Consider the following 19,021-nt stretch of genomic DNA (forward strand, 5'->3'; position numbering starts at 1 on the left):
CTCAACTTAATCACTTATGTGCTTTATTCTTTTATCATTCATTTATCATTTTATCATATTATTCATTTAGTAGTTGTGTTAGTTATTCTTGTTTATCTTTTTGTTAATAAAATGTATTTTATTACACTTGTATCTTCCTTGTGCTGATAATACAGAAAAGCCTCTACAAGTTAGCAATATCACCAATCTTTTAGATAAATCAGCTGACAACTTTACATTAATTCTTAATGAATGAAAGCCCCTATTGGGAGTGTTCTCTTACTGCCATCATCAAGCAACGCCTTTGTTTTGAATAAGCAAACTCTAGCGGCGAAAATTACATATTGTGCCTTTAAAGGAATGAGTAAGACTATTAAAGTCTGTTTAGTGAGAGTGTACTTGTAGGTTAGAAGAAAATACTGTTGTAGTAATTAAATATTTGCTTAGTTATCACCAAAGTGTCTCTGTATTTTGTTCTAGATCATTACACCATTATGCTCCTCAGAACTCCAGTTAAACTCCGAAATCAGTTTCGTGAGCTGTGCAAAAGCTGCCTGCAAAGTAAATGCCTCATGAAGCAGCGAGACAAAGCTTTCGGATGCAGCTTTTGTCTGGTTTCGTCATGTGTTCCTACTCTCTCTAGGCCTCTAAAACAAAATCCAAACCCACATGGCCGTGTGAAAAAGTGGTTGCCCCCCGCTGTTAAAACATAACTGTGGTTTATCACACCTGAGTTCAGTTTCTGTAGCCACACCCAGGCCTGATTACTACCATACCTGTTCGCAATAAAGAAATCACTTAAATAGGACCTGCCTGACAAAGTGAAGTAGACCAAAAGATCCTCAAAAGCTGCACATCATGGTGAGATCCAAAGAAATTCAGGAACAAATGAGAAAGAAAGTAATTGAGATCTATCAGTCTGGAAAGGTTATAAAGCCATTTCTAAAGCTTTGGAACTCCAGCGAACCACAGTGAGAGCCATTATCCACAAATGGCGAAAACATGGAACAGTGGTGAACCTTCCCAGGAGTGGCTGGCTGACCAAAATTACCCCAAGAGCGCAGCGACGACTCATCCAAGAGGTCACAAAAGACCCCACAACAACATCCAAAGAACTGCAGAACTCATTTGCCTCAGTTAAGGTCAGTGTTCATGACTCCACCATAAGAAAGAGACTGGCGCCTGCATGGCAGAGTTCCAAGACAAAAAAACGCTGCTGAGCAAAATGATCATAAAGGCTCGTCTCAGTTTTGCCAGAAAACATCTTGATGATTTCCAAGACTTTTGGGAAAATACTCTGGACTGTCGAGACAAAAGTTGAACTTTTTGGAAGGTGTGTGTCCCATTACGTCTGGCATAAAAGTAACACAGCATTTCAGAAAAAAAACATCATACCAGCAGTAAAATATGGTGGTGGTAGTGTGATGGTCTGGGGCTGTTTTGCTGCTTCAGGACCTAGAAGACTTTCTGTGATAAATGGAACCACGATTTCTGCTGTTTAACAAAAAATCCTGAAGGACAATGACCAGCCATGTGTTCATGACCTCAAGCTGAAGTGAACTTGGGTTCTACAGCAGGACAATGATCCAAAACACACCAGCAAGTCCACCTCTGAATGGCTGAAGAAAAACAAAATGAAGACTTTGGAGTGACCTAGTCAAAGTCCTGACCTCAATCCTATTGAGATGCTGTGGCATGACCTTAAAAAGGCGGTTCATGCTCGAAAACCCTCCAGTGTGGCTGAATTAAAACAATTCTGCAAAGATGAGTCAAAATTCCTCCACAGTGCTGTAACAGACTCATTGCAAGTTATCGCAAACACTTGATTGCAGTCGTTGCTGCTAAGGGAGGCCCAACCAAGTGCAATGCAAAGCGTCGGATGCAGTGGTGTAAAGCACGCTGCCACTGGACTCTAGAGCAGTGGAGACGTGTTCTCTGGAGTGATGAATCACACTTCTCTGTCTGGCAATCTGATGGACCAGTCTGGGTTTGGCAGTTGCCAGGAGAACGGTACTTGCCTGACTGCATTTTGCCAAGTGTAAAGTTTGGTGGAGGGGGGGTTATGGTGTGGGGTTGTTTTTCATGGGTTGGGCTTGGCCCCTTAGTTCCAGTGAAAGGAACTCTTAATGCTTCAGCATACCAAGACATGTTGGACAATTTCATGCTCCCAACTTTGTGGGAAAAGTTTGGGGATGGCCCCTTCCTGTTCCAACATGACTGCGCACCAGTTTGGTGTGGAGGAACGTGAATTGTTGTCAACAGTGATAATAATAAGAAATGCTTCTTGAGCACTATATCAGCTTATAAGTTAATACTTTGCAGAATAAATTATGTTTTAAAATATATTAGAATACTATTGCAGTTATTTTAAAAAGTAATACATTGTCAAAAGTGTTTTAAAAAGTTTTTTTTTTTTTTCTTCTTTCAAAAACATTTAAAAAAATCTATTACACACTTTTGTACAGCAGTGTATTTCGCATTAAGGACGTAAAATTAGTTATTAATGTCATTTCATGTTGACTTTAAACACGAAACACTTTGTTGGACTAATCGGAAAACAAATCTAGAAAGAGAGAGCAAGCAGCTACATTAAAATTTCACCACAGTTATAGGGCAGTGTTCTGTGACAGCACTTCATCAGTGTGATTCATTTGTTCTCTGTTTTTATGTGCGTATAAAGGTTAAGCCTATGCTTGTGTGTGCTTCTGTGTCTCTTAGGGGTCGTTCACACAGAACATGTTTTTCCATTCCACTGCACAACTTTTCATTTTTTTTCTAGGTAAACGCGCTAGATGGACGTGTTTGACCGTTGCATTCGTGTCTTGCTTCTTTTGCAGTGTCTCATGCATTACACAGCGTTCTGAAAATGCGGCGCTCAAGTTAAAATCAGTTCAACTTTTAAAAATGTGTCTCGAGACCTTGCATTTTTCCCCATTCCACTGACCGTGTCTTTGTGTGAACAGGCCCTAAGGGTGTAGGGAGTTTTAGGTTTGTTGTATATAAAGATATCCAATCCACCTTATAAAGAACAAACCGCCAATAAGTGGAGAATAACAGGAGGACCCAGACAGTATTGAGCAGACAAACTGTCACCAGTGTGTGTGTGTGTGTGTGTATCTGAGAGAGGGCTACCTCTAATGCCTGCTGCATACTAATGCATGCTGTGAGTGAGTGAGTGAGTGTGTGTGTATCAGCTTAGACCTTTCCACAGAACCCACGGGGATGTTTTTGTAATGGACCCTGTCTGCTGGAATGGTACTGTCCCAGACACTACATATCCAACAGAGAGAGAAAGGGGAGGGGAGGGTTGAACGAGTGCAGGATTTCAGTTCATCAAGAGATGCTGCTGATGTTTCAGGCCACAAATCAGAGCAACAGCAGTCATTAATCTCACTCATCCATTTCATCACGGAGAGCGACAAACCACCCTCATCGCTGTCATTCCTCCCCAGCTTTCTCGCAACATCTCAGAATATCCACAATCTTCAATTTACTGATTTTCTTTTAATAGTATCCTCTTATTGAACATGTCACACTGTTCATGCTCTGTTTGACAGGCACACACTCCCAACCTCATCTACTGTACTACAATGTGATAAACTATAATGTTGTCATTACAATCAACAGAGCTGGAATGCTTAGCATGGCTAAATGCATACAAAAACAACCAGGAAGATTCTAACCTTACCCATAAGTTGTCCCTAAAATCAGAGGGAAATAACACTGATATGGAAGCACCTAACCCTGGTTGTAAGCCTAAACTTGACATAAACTGTAAACTTGCCCCTCAAATCTGATTGGTTGATTGGAATCATGTTCCAGGAACAAAAAGATGTTGATCCAGGAATGTTACACTTGGTGAAATCAGGTTCTGCATCTAACTCGGCATCTAAAAGACTGGACACCTGACAAAAACACTAACTGGATGTTGCGAGCTCAGAGGCAAACATCTATCTGGCAGAAAAACAGCAAAAACAAGGAAAATAAATAGGGCAGCAAACTAAGAGGGTAATAAGAGACAGCAGAGGTAAATAGACAAATGAAAAGGCAACAAGGGGTTAGGCATGACAAATAAAGGGGCACATGGCAAACAAAATAAACAGAATAGACAGAACGGGGCTGATCAGCCTGAAGTCCTGACATGTAGGCTAATAAACAAACTACACTATAGTCACATGACTTTAACATCACTATCACTGAACTTCTGACAACTCTTTCAGTCTTTGTTTAAAAACCTTTTCCCTGAAAGTTCGAGTTTTAGTAGTTTGCAAGAGCGTGATTATAAACGGAATGAAGCTGTGAAAGAAGACTAGTGAGTAGATGAGTTTACCTGTTCAGCTGAAGACGTTTAATGTCCTTGAAAACCTCTGTAGGGCCATTTAGACAAGTAAAAGCTTTAAAAATCACAAGAGGGTATTAATGATGTATTTTATATTGTAAAATAAATGTGAAAATATATTGAGCTTGTGTTCACCACAGACCTTATTTTAAAGGTGCCCTAGAATTAAAAATTGAATTTATCTAGACATAGTTGAATAACAAGAGTTCAGTACATGGAAATGACATACAGTGAGTCTCAAACTCCATTGTAGGGCTGGGCGATATATCGCATGCGATTCTCACGCGCATTTCGTCAGTAAAGCCGGTTCCCTGATTACCGCTAAATCGGCATCACCTGCTTTCAAATGGAGCGCCTTTTAATAGACAAAGCCGTAGTTCACGGAGAAGCCACGCAAAATCGCGTTCAGTATCGAAGATGAATCGACTTCGATAATGAACCCGATTTTGCGTGGCTTATCAATGAACTACGGCTCTGTCTATTAAAAGGCGCTCCATTTTAAAGCAGGTGATGCCGATTTAGAGGTAATCAGGGAACCGGCTTTACTGACGAAATGCGCGTGAGAATCGCATGTGATATATCGCCCAGCCCTACTCCATTGTTTCCTCCTTCTTATATAAATCTCATTTGTTTAAAAGACCTCCGAAGAACAGGCAAATCTCAACATGACACCGACTGTTACGTAACAGTCGGAGTGTACGCCCCCAATATTTGCATATGCCAGCCCATGTTCACGGCATTACACAAGCCAGTATTAACGTCCGGAGCTGCACAGCTGAATCATCAGACTAGGTAAGCAAGCAAGAACAACAGCGAAAAATGACATGATCCATGATATCATGATATTTTTAGTGATATTTGTAAACTGTCTTTCTAAATGTTTCGTTAGCATTTTGCTAATGTATTGTTAAATGTGGTTAACGTTACCATTGTTTCTTACTGTATTCACGGAGACAAGAGAGCCGTCGCTATTTTCATTTTTAAACACTTGCAGTCTGTATAATTCATAAACACAACTTCATTCTTTATAAATCTCTCCAACAGTGTGTAATGTTAGCTTTAGCCATGGAGCATAACCTCAAACTCATTCAGAATCAAATGTAAACATCCAAATAAATACTATACTCACATAATCTGATGTATGCATGCAGCATGCATGACGAACACTTTGTAAAGAACAATTTTGCGGGTTATATTAGCTGTGTGAACTTTGTTTATGCTGTTCAAGGCAAGCGCAAGATCCGTGGGCGGAGAGCGCGAGCATTTAAAGGGGCCGCAGCATGAATCGGCACATTTCCAATTATGCCTCAAAATAGGCAGTTAAAAAAATTATTTAAAAAATCTATGGGGTATTTTGAGCTGAAACTTCACAGACACATTCAGGGGACACCTTAGACTTATATTACATCTTGTAAAAAAACATTTGATGGCACCTTTAATCATTTAACCAAAAACTCATTCTAAAAACACATTGACTTCAGGACAATGGCACCGGAAGTGCTAAAATGCTAACTTGTTTCCAGTTTTTGACGTCATCCCTGCACCACTCTATTATAGTGATCCACTGCCTGAGACAATTGAATAACACTGCATAGTAGAAACCAAAGGCTCAGGCTCAGGCTCTGTTTACACCTGGTATTAAGATGCATTTTAGTCGATCTGATTACCAGTGGACAACGCTAAATACAGGTGTAAATGAAGTCTAAAACACTTTGAGATTGTCCACTTTCAACCACTTCCAGAGGTAGTCAGAAATGCATTCGACCGGATTGCTTTCTTAGTGTAGAAACTCATGTGGTCGAATGTGTTCAAACAGCCACAAAAGACCATCTACTCTCCGCCTACTGACCTAATGCTTAAAAGTGCCCTAGAACTAATTTTAATAAGATGTAATATAAGTCCAAGGTGTTCCCTGAATGTGTCTGTGAAGTTTCTGCTCAAAATACCACATTGATTTTTTTTAATTAATTTTTTTAACTGCCTATTTTCAGCCATAATTACATATGCACCGATTTAGCGCGCGGCCCCTTTAAATCTGGCACTCCACCGCCCACGAGCTCGCGACTGCCTTAAACAGCATTTAAACAAAGTTCACACAGCTAATATTACCCACAAAATGGATCTTTACAAAGTGTTTGTCATTCATGCTGCATGCATGCATCGATTCCTGTGAGTACAGTGTTTATTTGGATGTTTACATTTGATTCTGAACGAGTTTGAGGCTGTGCTCTGTGGCTAAAGCTAACATTACACACTGTTGGAGAGATTTATAAAGAATGAAGTTGTGTTTATGAATTATACAGACTGCAAGTGTTTAAAAAATGAAAATAACGATGGCTCTCTTGTCTCCGTGAATACAGTAATAAACGATGGTAGCTTTAACCACATTTAACAGTACATTAGCAACATGCTAACGAAACATTTAGAAAGACAATTTACAAATATCACTAAAAATATCAAGTTATCATGGATCATGACAGTTATTATTGGTCCATCTGCCATTTTTCGCTGTTGTCCTTGCTTGCTTACCTAGTCTGATGATTCAGCTGTGCACATCCAGACGTTTTATCCTTGTCTAATGCATTGAACATGAGCTGGCATATGCAAATATTGGGGGTGTATATATTAATGATCCCGACTGTTACGTAACAGTTGGTGTTATGTTGAGATTCGCTTGTTCTTTGGAGGTCTTTTAAATAAATGAGATTTATATAAGAAGGAGGAAGCAGTTGAGTTTGAAACTCAACATATGTCTTTTCCATGTACTGAACTCTTGTTATTCAACTATGCCAAGGTAAATTCAATTTTTCATTCGATGGCACCTTTAAACATGATGGGAAATGCGCTAGCCAGATGGGATTTAAAATTTTGAAGATGAAAAATATTCCAAGCACAATGTTCTCTCACCATTCCTGATTTCTAGCACACACTCACAGCGTTCGGTGATGGTCTTGCGGCTTTCCGAGCAGAAACGAAACTGCTGCTCTCCGTATGTTTTTACTTTGTCCGGTCACATTCATATGTAAATTCTGCAACCTTATTTTGTCCATTAGATTGAAAGATCTGAAAAACCCATACATTTACCCACCTATAGACCGTCCCCTCGAAGAAATCAAGACAGAAGTGGATGAAAGTGGACAAAAGAGACAGATTAAAAAACTAGGTGTAAACGGGTATGTGCCTGCCTTGTGATCCGATGAACCAAAACACATCTTAATACCAGGTGTAAACAGGGCCACAGAGAGTCTCCAACCTCCTGTGATTTGAAGCCTATGTATACGTGTGAACGGCCCTTAACATGGCCTCTAGTGGCTCTTTGCGACAAAACAAGAATGCTCCCATGAATAAAGCAGTCTATAACAAGTACACAGTGGAGATGCACATGTTTGCAGTTTTGTTGATTATAATGGCAGTGTTTTACCATCGCAATGTTGATTAGGTGTTATTTTCTTTGCTGTCTAATCAGATGAACTCTGGATTAGTATAAATTGCTCAAAGGCTTTGCTGACAGAGGAAATAATCATGTACATTTAAAGAAACCCTCCTTCAAATATCTCAGGCAATTAGAGCTCATTCCGGTTGGGGTCGTTTTTAATTAACGCACGCTGATGGTTCATTCGTTTCCCACAGAAACCATTAGAAGGTCATTACAGCGAGCCAATGATTTCCTATATGAGCAGCCAGTGATGGCCAGACTGATACCTTAAAGCTGCAAGTGATGGAGCGATATCAGACTTATCATGTGGAAAAAAATGGATTATGTTCTGGACAGGTGGAAACATAAACTTTAAAAGAAACTGAGACCTGCCACGGCAGCAGATGCTGCCGGAGATGAGAAATCCCTGGAGTTACTGCATCGGGATTCACTGACATAATATCCTGATTTTCAGCTTGTACTCTCAAAAAGCCCTAGTGACTTTTATGCAGAAATCAAAAATAACCCACATGGAAAGCATAGGCATATATTTATGAGTTCATGTCAGGAAATTCAGTTATGTTAAAAACCACATATTCATGAGAGGTGTGATCCGATTGACGGGAACACATTAACCTCCTCTTGTTTCTCAACAAATGTGAAGGTGGTTTTAATGATGCATGACACCTCACACCATGAGTGACAAAGACAACTCACCCATGCATGCATTCATCCATCCATCCACACTAATGTTACCTAAACACACCTGCTGTGCATCACATGCAACACACAACATCAACATCCATTCAGCTCTTCATGAAGGAAAACAGGAGTATCATATCCCTTTCTGTCATTAAATCAAATATATTTAATATTTTAGAGTGAAACAAACCAACTAATACCACAATACATTACAGAATCATTTAAATTCATTGTTATTTAACCTAAACCTAAACTACTGAGTGTTTGTGATGCTGCAATTTGACCAAAGAAATGTCACATTCTGGAGGATGATATTGCTAAAGTAACTGGATTCAGGTTTTTACAAAAGAAGAGAATGGAAAGTGATATCGAGGACACAGGAAAAACATACATTGATTTCCAATTAAAACAATATTACTTAGAAAAAAGGTTTTGTATTTCTTTGGAGAAATATTTCTTAAAATTGCCAGCTCAGTTACAGTTCTGTTTGGTTGTTTTATTGGTTTTTATGGAAGCCGGTTTCCACCACGGAATAAAACATAAAAGAAAAAAAGAAAAATTCTGACTTTATTTCTCACAACTCAAAGTTAATATTTCACAATTTTCAGTTAACATTGTACAAGTATGACCTTTTTTTCTCAGAACTGAGTTTATATTTTGGAATTCTGACTTTCTTTCTCAGAATTGTGAGTTTCACACTTCTGATTAGATTATATCTCACAGTTATGAGTTAACATCTCAGAATTAGTTTTTCCTTGCAATTATGAGGTTTATAACATACAGTTTTTACATTATTTCTCATGGTTGATATGAGATTATATCTTGGATTGAATTAAAAGAATTACAGATACTCCATTGGAACATGAAAATGGTTTTACAAGAGAAGAATTAAGATGAGGAGGGAAGGAGGGAAGGAAGAAAGTTCGGTTGAATGACTAGCACATGAGCTGTTGTTTTCCATCAGCTCTCCACCTGAGGACAAACCGTTACACCTTCTCCAGAGTCCAAACAAGAAACTGAGGTTTTCACAGAATTATACAGGAACATAAACATTGGTCTCGTGTTCAGATCTGAGATAGGAGACTGAATACGTAAGGAATGGGGGTTTTATGCTGTTATAAATTTCAGTTTCTGCTGGAAATCTGCAGATGGAATTCTAAAGGGAGGGATATTTATGTGCGAGACAGGCGCAGATAAAACAAGTTGTTAAAAGCAAATGGACAGGTGAAAGGTCAAAGTATTAATGGATGTTGGTCAGTCATAATCCTGCTTTTATCAGATCGCTGGCGGTTACAGGACAGCAGAGGAGAGGGAAGAAAGTGTCATTTTTACAATGTGGCATTTAAAGAGAAAGCCATCAATGACCTCCATGAGACATCAGGGACTGTCAATGGCATTAAGGGTTAATGTGAAAGGCCTTTACAGAGTGTCATCTGCACACACACACACACACACACGTTTTACGGGGACTTTCCATAGACAATTATTTTTATACTGTACAAACTGTATATTCTACTCCCTAAACCTAACCCTACCCCTAAACCTACCCGTCACAGAAAACTTTCTGCATAATAATAAATAATAAAAAAAAAAAAAACATGATTTAGTATTATTTAGTATTATAGGCTGTTTTCCTCTTGGGGACCAAAAAAAAAAGGGGGGGGGGAGGGGCATTTTGTCTTACACACACACATTTGTACTTATACACACACATGAGTATTTGCACAAAAACTGCCAAACAGGTGCATGTGTTCAGGAAACATTGATTCCTCATTCCCTGAATTTTCCCTCTTCTTGGGAAACCCCCATACTTCATGGAGGGTTAACAGTATTTTTGTGCACTGTTATTTTGTGTCCAGCAACCGTAAAACTGACACTCACACAAATACAGATGCACAGGCTAATGTACATAAACTGACCAATGAGCTCAGGATGAAGATATTCACATCATTTTTACACTCATATTGATTGTGTGGAATAATGTGGCACATGTGAAGACTGCACACACACACACACACCACAGCCCTCTAAACAAAAGTTAGATCAATACATCAATTTACATTTTCATTCACCCTGACAGCTTCAAAACGTGGGCTTGTTCTCTTGTGTGTGTCTATGGTGTGACAGCATAATGATGCACTCTAATAAGGACCAGAACAAAGAAAATGGCTGTCTGACCACACACACACACACACACACACACACACTGCTCCTGCATACGTTTTTTCATAATGATGGTCATGGTGCTCATGGCAATCACATTATAATGTAGAAGAGGACACCATATCCAAAACCATTATATTCCCATTCAGACATCATAAATGTTTCATCTTAAGCCTGAATGTCTTATTTTATGCTCTTGCTTTTGAAAACTGTACCAATCAATGGACAAGACATGCAACAAGAGAGAGAGAAAGGGAAAAAAAAAAACTTTAAAGGGATAGTTCATCTAAAACTGAAAATTCATGATTTCTTAATGCTGTTTCAAACTGTTGGTTTTGTTGTTGTTGTTGTTGTTGTTGTTGTTGTTGTTGTTGTTGTTGTTGTTGTTTTGGGGAAGAATCATTTTCCATCACTTATCCAAAAAGGACTGAAAACAAGCAGTCCATACACTGCTGGGTTATTTAAAAGGGGTCCTTGATTATGATTTCACGATTTTTAACTGTAGTTAGTGTGTAATGTTGCTGTTAGAGCATAAACAACATTTGCAAAGTTACAACGCTTAAAGTTCAATGCAAAGGGAGATACTTTCTTTTAAAGAATTTTCCGTTTAAGGACTACAACAAACGGCTGGTAGGGACTACAACGAGCTTCTTCCCGGGTTAGTGACGTCACTAAAATTTACATAAACCCTGCCCCTGGGAACACGCAACAAAGGGGGTGAGGCCATGTTGGTCTGCTTTAGAGAAGAGGAAGAGTTGTTGTAGTAGAGTGTTGTTATCATTTTATGCCAGACTGCTTCACAAATGAGGTTCAATTCAACGCTGGATTTGCACAAAAGATTAAAATGACGGCACATGCTAGTCGATGAGTTGAATCATCTCCACAGAAACTACATAAATGTATCCACTAACCATTCAGAAACATCCAGAGGCATACTAAAAGTTGTAACTTCTTCCTGAGTCTCTCCATCAGTGTCCGACTCAACAATTTAAGAATGAACACCGTTACTGACAATCCTCATTTTGGCTGCGTGAGATTCTCCAGCTTTGCTGTTGTTGTTGAGTAACCAAAGCATGAGCTGTTAAAGCTCCGCCCTCTTCTCAAAAGAGGGCTGGGAGCAGCAGCTCATTTGCATTTAAAGGGACACATACAGAAACAGCTACAGCCAAATGGGGCAAATTTGACAAGCTATAATAAATTATCTGTAGGGTATTTTGAGATGAAACTTCACAGACATATTCTGGGGACACCAGAGACTTATATTACATCTCGTAAAAGGGGCATTGTCAGTCCTCTTTAACCCAAATGCTGGCCCTTGTTTAAAAAAAAAAAAAGAAAGTTCACTTTATCATACTTTTAAAAATAAAGTGGTAACTATAAATCTTGTGGAACTTTTATTATTATGTGAGCGATTCCTTTAATTTGATCCATTAATAGTTTTAATTAATGCAATAGAGAGAGAGAGATAGAGAGAGAAAGTGAAAAGCAATACAAATATATTTTAACTGCTTAAAGAGAATTTAAATGGGCCAGCATAGACAAAATGATCAGAGCTAACCCTCAACAATCTCGTCGCAAATCCCTTGTGTTCTCCATATCTCTCATACTTCTATTTTCATGATGACTATCTGTGATCATAAAATTGCTCAATGTTTCTGCCAAAATGCATTATTGGACAGTGCCAGCTACTCATTTGTGTAATGGCTGTTTTAACTGTCGAACATCCGAAAGATCCAATTCACCCATTAACCAACATAAAACAAATCATACTCGCAAAGTGAGTGTGCCCATTTATTTGTCCCCACAATGGATTATCATTGCCTTTCTAAGCAAAAAAATAAAATAAATGTATATTATTTCCAAGTCAGATCAAATATATTTAAAATGATAGAAAGCTTGTAAATGTCAAGACAGAAATGTATGCAGCAATAAAGCGATGACCTTTATTATTTTAATTAGGAGGGTGATTGAGAGTGGACATTTATGATATTTCACTGGAAGATAAAAAATATATAGTTTTATAAGTTATCTACCAGTTGAAAATACATATATAGATATACAATTACAATTTTTACAATTTTTACAATTAATAAGAATTATTATTATTTAGAATAATTGTCTAACACACATTATAATTAATAAGTTATATATATATATATATCTATAAATTTCATAATACATGTGACAACTTGACTGAGAAACACCCTTGTCCAGCGTGGCTCAGGGGAGAAAATGAAAATACTGTCACAATCAATGTTCCTGATGATTTTAGATTTTTTTAGCAAAGTACTTACACATCTAATAACATCATTCTTATTGGCTGTGAGCATTAATTGGCTCATTGCTTCATGGCTACATTAGATCTCTGCTGTAATTGCTTTCTGTCCTATTGATTTTAGAGCAGAATGGCTTACTGGTTTGCAGATATACTGTTGGATCTGTTCACCTGTTTTCTGCTTAACACATTTCATTAACCATCTTTCTCATCCTCAGAATAGCCTCCTCTTCTAATTGTCTTTAGATTCTATTAAGAAAAGTAATGAAATCAATTACATGTTGTAATTAGGCAGTAGTGCATGATTACGGTGGTGACATATCTGAAGACCCCAGAACTTCACTCAAGGGGCTGCTGTCACTCAGATCATATTCTCTGGCTGTTCAGAAGCACAAGCTCTGCTCAGATGGCTGCGAGGCAAAAAAAGCAAAAATGCACCCCAATGAGCAATTACCTGATCATGGAAAATACATTTTTCCAATTTCATTTCATATCATTCAGAATGTTCTTTTAATTCCCATCTGAATTTTATCCAGAGCTCTCTCTCTCGATTACTCAACTCTCTTCAGGATCAACCTCAACCTCGCGCAAGAATCCATCGGTGGAAGTGCTCTCCCTACAATCCTCTTTCCACCCCTCCTCCATTTCCCTCCTGTATCCAACAATTCCAGGCTGACGGGGCTGTGCCTATGTCTGTCCCATGAATGAATCAATATTTTCATTTCAACACTGTCTCAATTTTCAATTAAAGATGAGTAGAGTTTCTCTCGACTGCTCTGCGTGGCCGTCAATCACAGGGTCCCAGCCCGTCCCTCCTCAAGCACGTGTGTCTGGCATTCCTTAAAACACACACACACACACACACACACACACACACACACAATCTAAGCCATGAAAATCCATTATATTCGGTGAATGGACACCCAAACAGACCATAAAAGGATAAGCTATTGTAACAAACCATGACAAAACTATAGTTTTATGAGCTGACAGGATTCATGTATTTATGTAACAACTGAAGGACAATATTCTTTTAAAGGGGTCATAAACTGTCACTTTTACAAGATGGAAAATAAGTCACTGATATCCCCAGAGTGTGTATGTGAAGTTTTAGCTCAAAATGCCCACAGATATTTTTTTTATAGCATGTTAAATTTGTCTCTTTTTGAGGGTGAGCAAAAACATGCCATTTTGTGTGTGTCCCTTTTAATGCAAATGAGCTGCTGCTCCCAAGAAGAGGGCGGAGTTTCAAGAGCTTGTGTTAGCAGCGTCTATTACCTCACGAAGACTCACTGAAAATGTCAGAAACTGTTCAGCCTTTTATGTTCAAACCAAAGTCAGACAAAAATGGAGACTCTCAAGAAGTGACAACATATAGAACGCAACAGGACATTTTTGAATGGTTAGTTGATGAATTTATGTAGCTGATGTGGAGTTAACTATTTAAAGTCATTGATTGGCATATTCTGTCATGGTAATCTATAAATCGCTCATGTGAACTGTTGTAAGATGCCTACAGAGCCAGAGACTATGCTGCATGAAGACAGAACAGGTATAGTTCAGTTTAATTATGGTTATAACTTGTTGTCATCTTGCTTTTATGACATGCTATTGCATTTTTTTTTAATTATTTTTTTTTTTTTTTACGTACTGTATTGCAATAACATGGCCTGTAAATTTTAGGGTTAGTGATGTCACTAAACCAGGAAGAAGCATGTTGTAGTCCCTACCACCCGTTTGTTGTAGTCCTTAAACAGAGAATTCTTTAAAAGAAAATATCTCCCTTTGCATTGAACTTTGAGCATCATAACTTTGCAGATGTTGTTTATGCTCAAACAGCAACAACACAGTTAAAAAACTGAAATCATAATCAACCACCCCTTTAAATACATAAAACTTGGGCTGCATGATGTAATTGTGATGTTATATATATATATATATATATATATATATATATATATATATATATATATATATATATATATATATGTGTGTGTGTGTGTGTGTGTGTGTGTGTGTCTATATATAAACCCAACATTATGATGACAATATCCAAAATCCTTGTCCTTGTGGGGACATTTTTGGTCCCCATGAGGAAAACAGTTTATAAATCATACAAGTGATGTTTGTTTGTTTGTTTGGTTGGTTGGTTGGTTGGTTTTGAAAGTTTCCTGTGATTAGTAGGTGTAGTGTTAAGGGTGTAAAATATACAGTTTGTACAGTATAAAAATCATAATGTCTATGGAAAGTCCCCATAAAACTTGAAAAGCCATATTTTTATTATATGGCCCCTAGATCCAACGGTGGCTAAATGGACGTTATTTGGCAGATATTTCAGCACTGTCTGAATGTGCCTGGAATTGGGTTGATCGACAGCAGCAAGCCGGCAGCTCTTTCTTTTTTAGCATGTCGTAAATCGTCAGCAGCTTTGGAGAAGCACTGCCGAGGTCTTCAATAATTAAACTAATTAACAGAGTGATTAGCACAATGTGATGATGCTGACACAGCACGGGCAGCAGCGTTGGTCTGGGGGTTTTTTGTTTGGCAGTAGCAGAACTGCTAGAGAGAGATATAATGAGCTTTAATAAGCAAGGGTTAATGTTAGCAAAGTAATCATCACAAATCCAATATACAACATTCACATGGACTAGATGAAGGTTGGGCTGAAATGTGCCGCAGAACCTGATTTTGCTGAGTTCAACATGTTCCTGGGTCAACATTTTTGTTGATTCTGGAACAACATTCAAATTAACCGATCAGATTTGAGGAACAAGTTTACAGATTATGTCAAGTTTAGTCTTAAAATCATGAATTGGTGCTTCTACATCAGTGTTATTCATCTGTCATTTCCCTCTGATTTTTGGGATAACTTATGGGTAGGGTTAGGTTTAGGGGTAGGAATAGGGTTAAGACTAAATTTTCAGACTGGAATGTTGTTCCAGGATCAACAAAATATGTTGACCCAGGAACGCATCTAACTCAGCAAAATCAGGACATGCGAAATGTGCCAGTATTTATATGTGCCAGTAAAAATTCAGTATTATCAATACATATATTTTCCTAGTGCCATGAGTACTTGTTTTAAGTAGTTATGTTCCATAAACATTAGACATAAAGCTGTATGAAAACATGAATCAGTAGGCAGTTCATTAAATATAGTCTGTAACGGCTGCATTGTTTCCTTGGTAACTACAGCCTTGACCTTAGCTGTATTGCCCAAGAGTGTTGTTCACAAGCTCCCTTTGCAAGGCCTTCCATTGCAACATGTCACTCTGAATGATTTTTACGTGCCTCTATCATCATATTGTTTAGAGATAAAAGGCCTGTGTTGCATCCTATTTCCCAAAACAGCTGGAGGTAACAAAGGTTCAAATCAATACTAGAGTCCGAACAGAAAAGGCTGCGTACAATCTAACAGGCCTCTTGATGATCATGGCTTGTGTTAGTGGCAGTTTCCCAAGAGAGATACTATCCAGGTTAGTAATATCCAATTTAAACCCTCTCACAACAAATCTGTGATCAGTATTGTCGCTCAATATAGGAGGACTATGCAGCCTGTGTAGGGCACTAACTACCAAGGAGGGTCACCATCTCCTCTCCCCGGAGTACGTATTTTTTTGTAGGGCACCTATTTAGCCTGCAACTACCTACACATTTACTCTCCTTTATGTTGTTCCAAACTTGTTTGTTTTTGTTCCTTGAATTTAAATGTGTTGCACTTGCGATTAGAGCCGATTAAATTTTCTTGTGTATGAAACAGTTTCAGCAATCTACATTTGATGCTGGTCACCATCAGGTTTGGTGCTGCTCCCTCATAACTGGCCTAACAGCTAAACTGGCTAAACAGCAATTCTTTTGTTATGAGCGGCAGAAGACCCAGAGGTGAGAGTGCAAGTTAACAGTGTTCATTGCTCAGTCCAAACAATATAACTTAGGCAGCCTGCCAAGCGCCGTCACAAAGGGCCGCTCGCGGCTGGATATTACAACGGTGAAAACAAGAAGCAGTCACAGGCGATGGTCCGCAGAGAACGGTAGCTCGACCTCAGATCTGGAAGCACCTCGGGCCTGGCGCCTAGCGGTTGGAAGATACCAGGTCCGAGGACTAGAGAGCTCAGAAGGATGGTTCACAAGGCTACTGGACCTGGACTAAGGCTAAGATGGACAAACAAATAAAGGTCACGGACATCTGACGGAAAACAGAGATAACGCCATTAACAGGTATTAACAATCATCCGACAAAGAAACGTGAAGAACAGCGGGGAGAAATAGCCAAGAAAATCAGAGAAGAAGAGCAACAGGTGATGAGCAATCAGCGCGAACACCGATAGTAATGACAAACAGCTGAAACCAATATGCAAAGAAGGCAGAGGGAAAAAAGAGAGAACGAGGAGAAAATCTCAAACCTGGCTCATAACATCTTTGCATCTCTCTCTCAAAAGCATGGGGTTCTGACCTTTACAGAGCCAGGGATCCCAACCAATTTCACCCAACCTAAGGATAAAAAGCTACACTTTCTCATTAACACTTGATTTAATTTTTTAAGTTTCATTTTTTGGATAGTCTTTTTTTTTTTTAAAAAAACAACAATATAAACTGTTTTTTTTTTTTTTTTGTGAAATATTGGGGGTGGGACTTGGGCGCTGAACATGCTGATTGGTTGAGTTCATGCAACATTTTGATTGGTTGACTCTGCAAAGCAACAGTAAGAGTTGTTCGCTATTCAAATCAACAATGTAGTTTAAAAAATATGACAGATGGACCGACGACAAGGTTTAGGCTTTATTTAGCTTATATACTATATTGCCAAAAGTATTGGGACACCCCTCAAAATCACTGAATTCAGGTGTTCCAATCCCTTCCATGGCCACAGGTGTATAAAATCAAGCACCTAGGCATGCAGACTGCTTCTACAAACATTTGTGAAAGAATGGGTTGCTCTCAGGAGTTCAGTGAATTCAAGCATAGTAATGCCAAGTTTACACTACAGGACTTTAAACGTCGGCAGATCGCTGTGCTGTTCAGACTACATGTCATGATCACAAGTTGGAGTGCCCTATTTAGCCTCCAGAGGGCACTCCAACCCGGACTGTTTCTCACTTCTTTTGGACTTCATTTCCCATAACCACTTCCCAGACTCATTATCCCGTCATTGCACCCAGCTGTTTTGTGTTTGATCATTGGTTCTGTCTATTTATACCCTGTTTGTTTCTGCTTTTGTTATTGAGGTTTCATTTCATGTCACCTGTTTTTGTTTCTGTTTAATCTGCTTTATGTGGACTGCTCTGTGGACTCCTTGCCTGCGTGGATTATGTTTTTGGATTACCCAATTAAAGCTGTGTTTGGATCTTACCTTTTTGTCTTTGTACCATACGTGACACTACATGACTTGCTGTGGAGTCTTGAAGTCATTGTGGTGTTCATACCATGTGACACTACGTAAATGATCGACTGACGACAATTGTCACCCAGCGACTTTATATGAAAATGGACATTAGGAAGAAATTTTGAATTAAATTTAATTAAAATTAAATGAACCCTTTCACACATAAGTTTAAAATATTCTGGCTGACCTCCCAGAGTTAAGGCCACCATTAGAATGTTTCCCTTTATTGTTTCCATGACGATGCATCATGATTGTCATGTGACACACTGTGGTCACACTGTATGAAAGATGTATCGCTTTTCTCACCATGTCATCATTCTCACCATCAACTATACTATATTTGTCTGGCATCAGTGAGGTGTCGGCGACGCGTCAGCAAGCCTCTTTGATGCATTGTTGAGTAGTTCACACAAAAAGATTGGTGAGCACCGATCACCCGCTGATTTTCCCCCCGATCACGGGTCGGGTACCTGTCGACAAGCTCATTAACTTTCAAATTGGGCTGAAATCGGGCTTAAAATCCTGTAGTGTAAACTTGGCATTACATGATAGGTTGTCACCTGTGCAATAAGTCCATTTGTGAAATTTCTTCACTACTAAATATTCCACTGTCAACTGTTAGTGGTATCATAACAAAGTGGAAGCAATTGGGAACAACAGCAACTCAGCCACGAAGGGGTAGGCCAAGTAAAATCACAGAGTTGGGTCAGCGCATGCTACAGTCAATTGCTACAGACCTCCAAACTTCATGTGGCCTTCAGATTA

Source organism: Megalobrama amblycephala, linkage group LG6 (genome assembly GCF_018812025.1).
Source record: "Megalobrama amblycephala isolate DHTTF-2021 linkage group LG6, ASM1881202v1, whole genome shotgun sequence".
NCBI lineage: Eukaryota > Metazoa > Chordata > Actinopteri > Cypriniformes > Xenocyprididae > Megalobrama > Megalobrama amblycephala.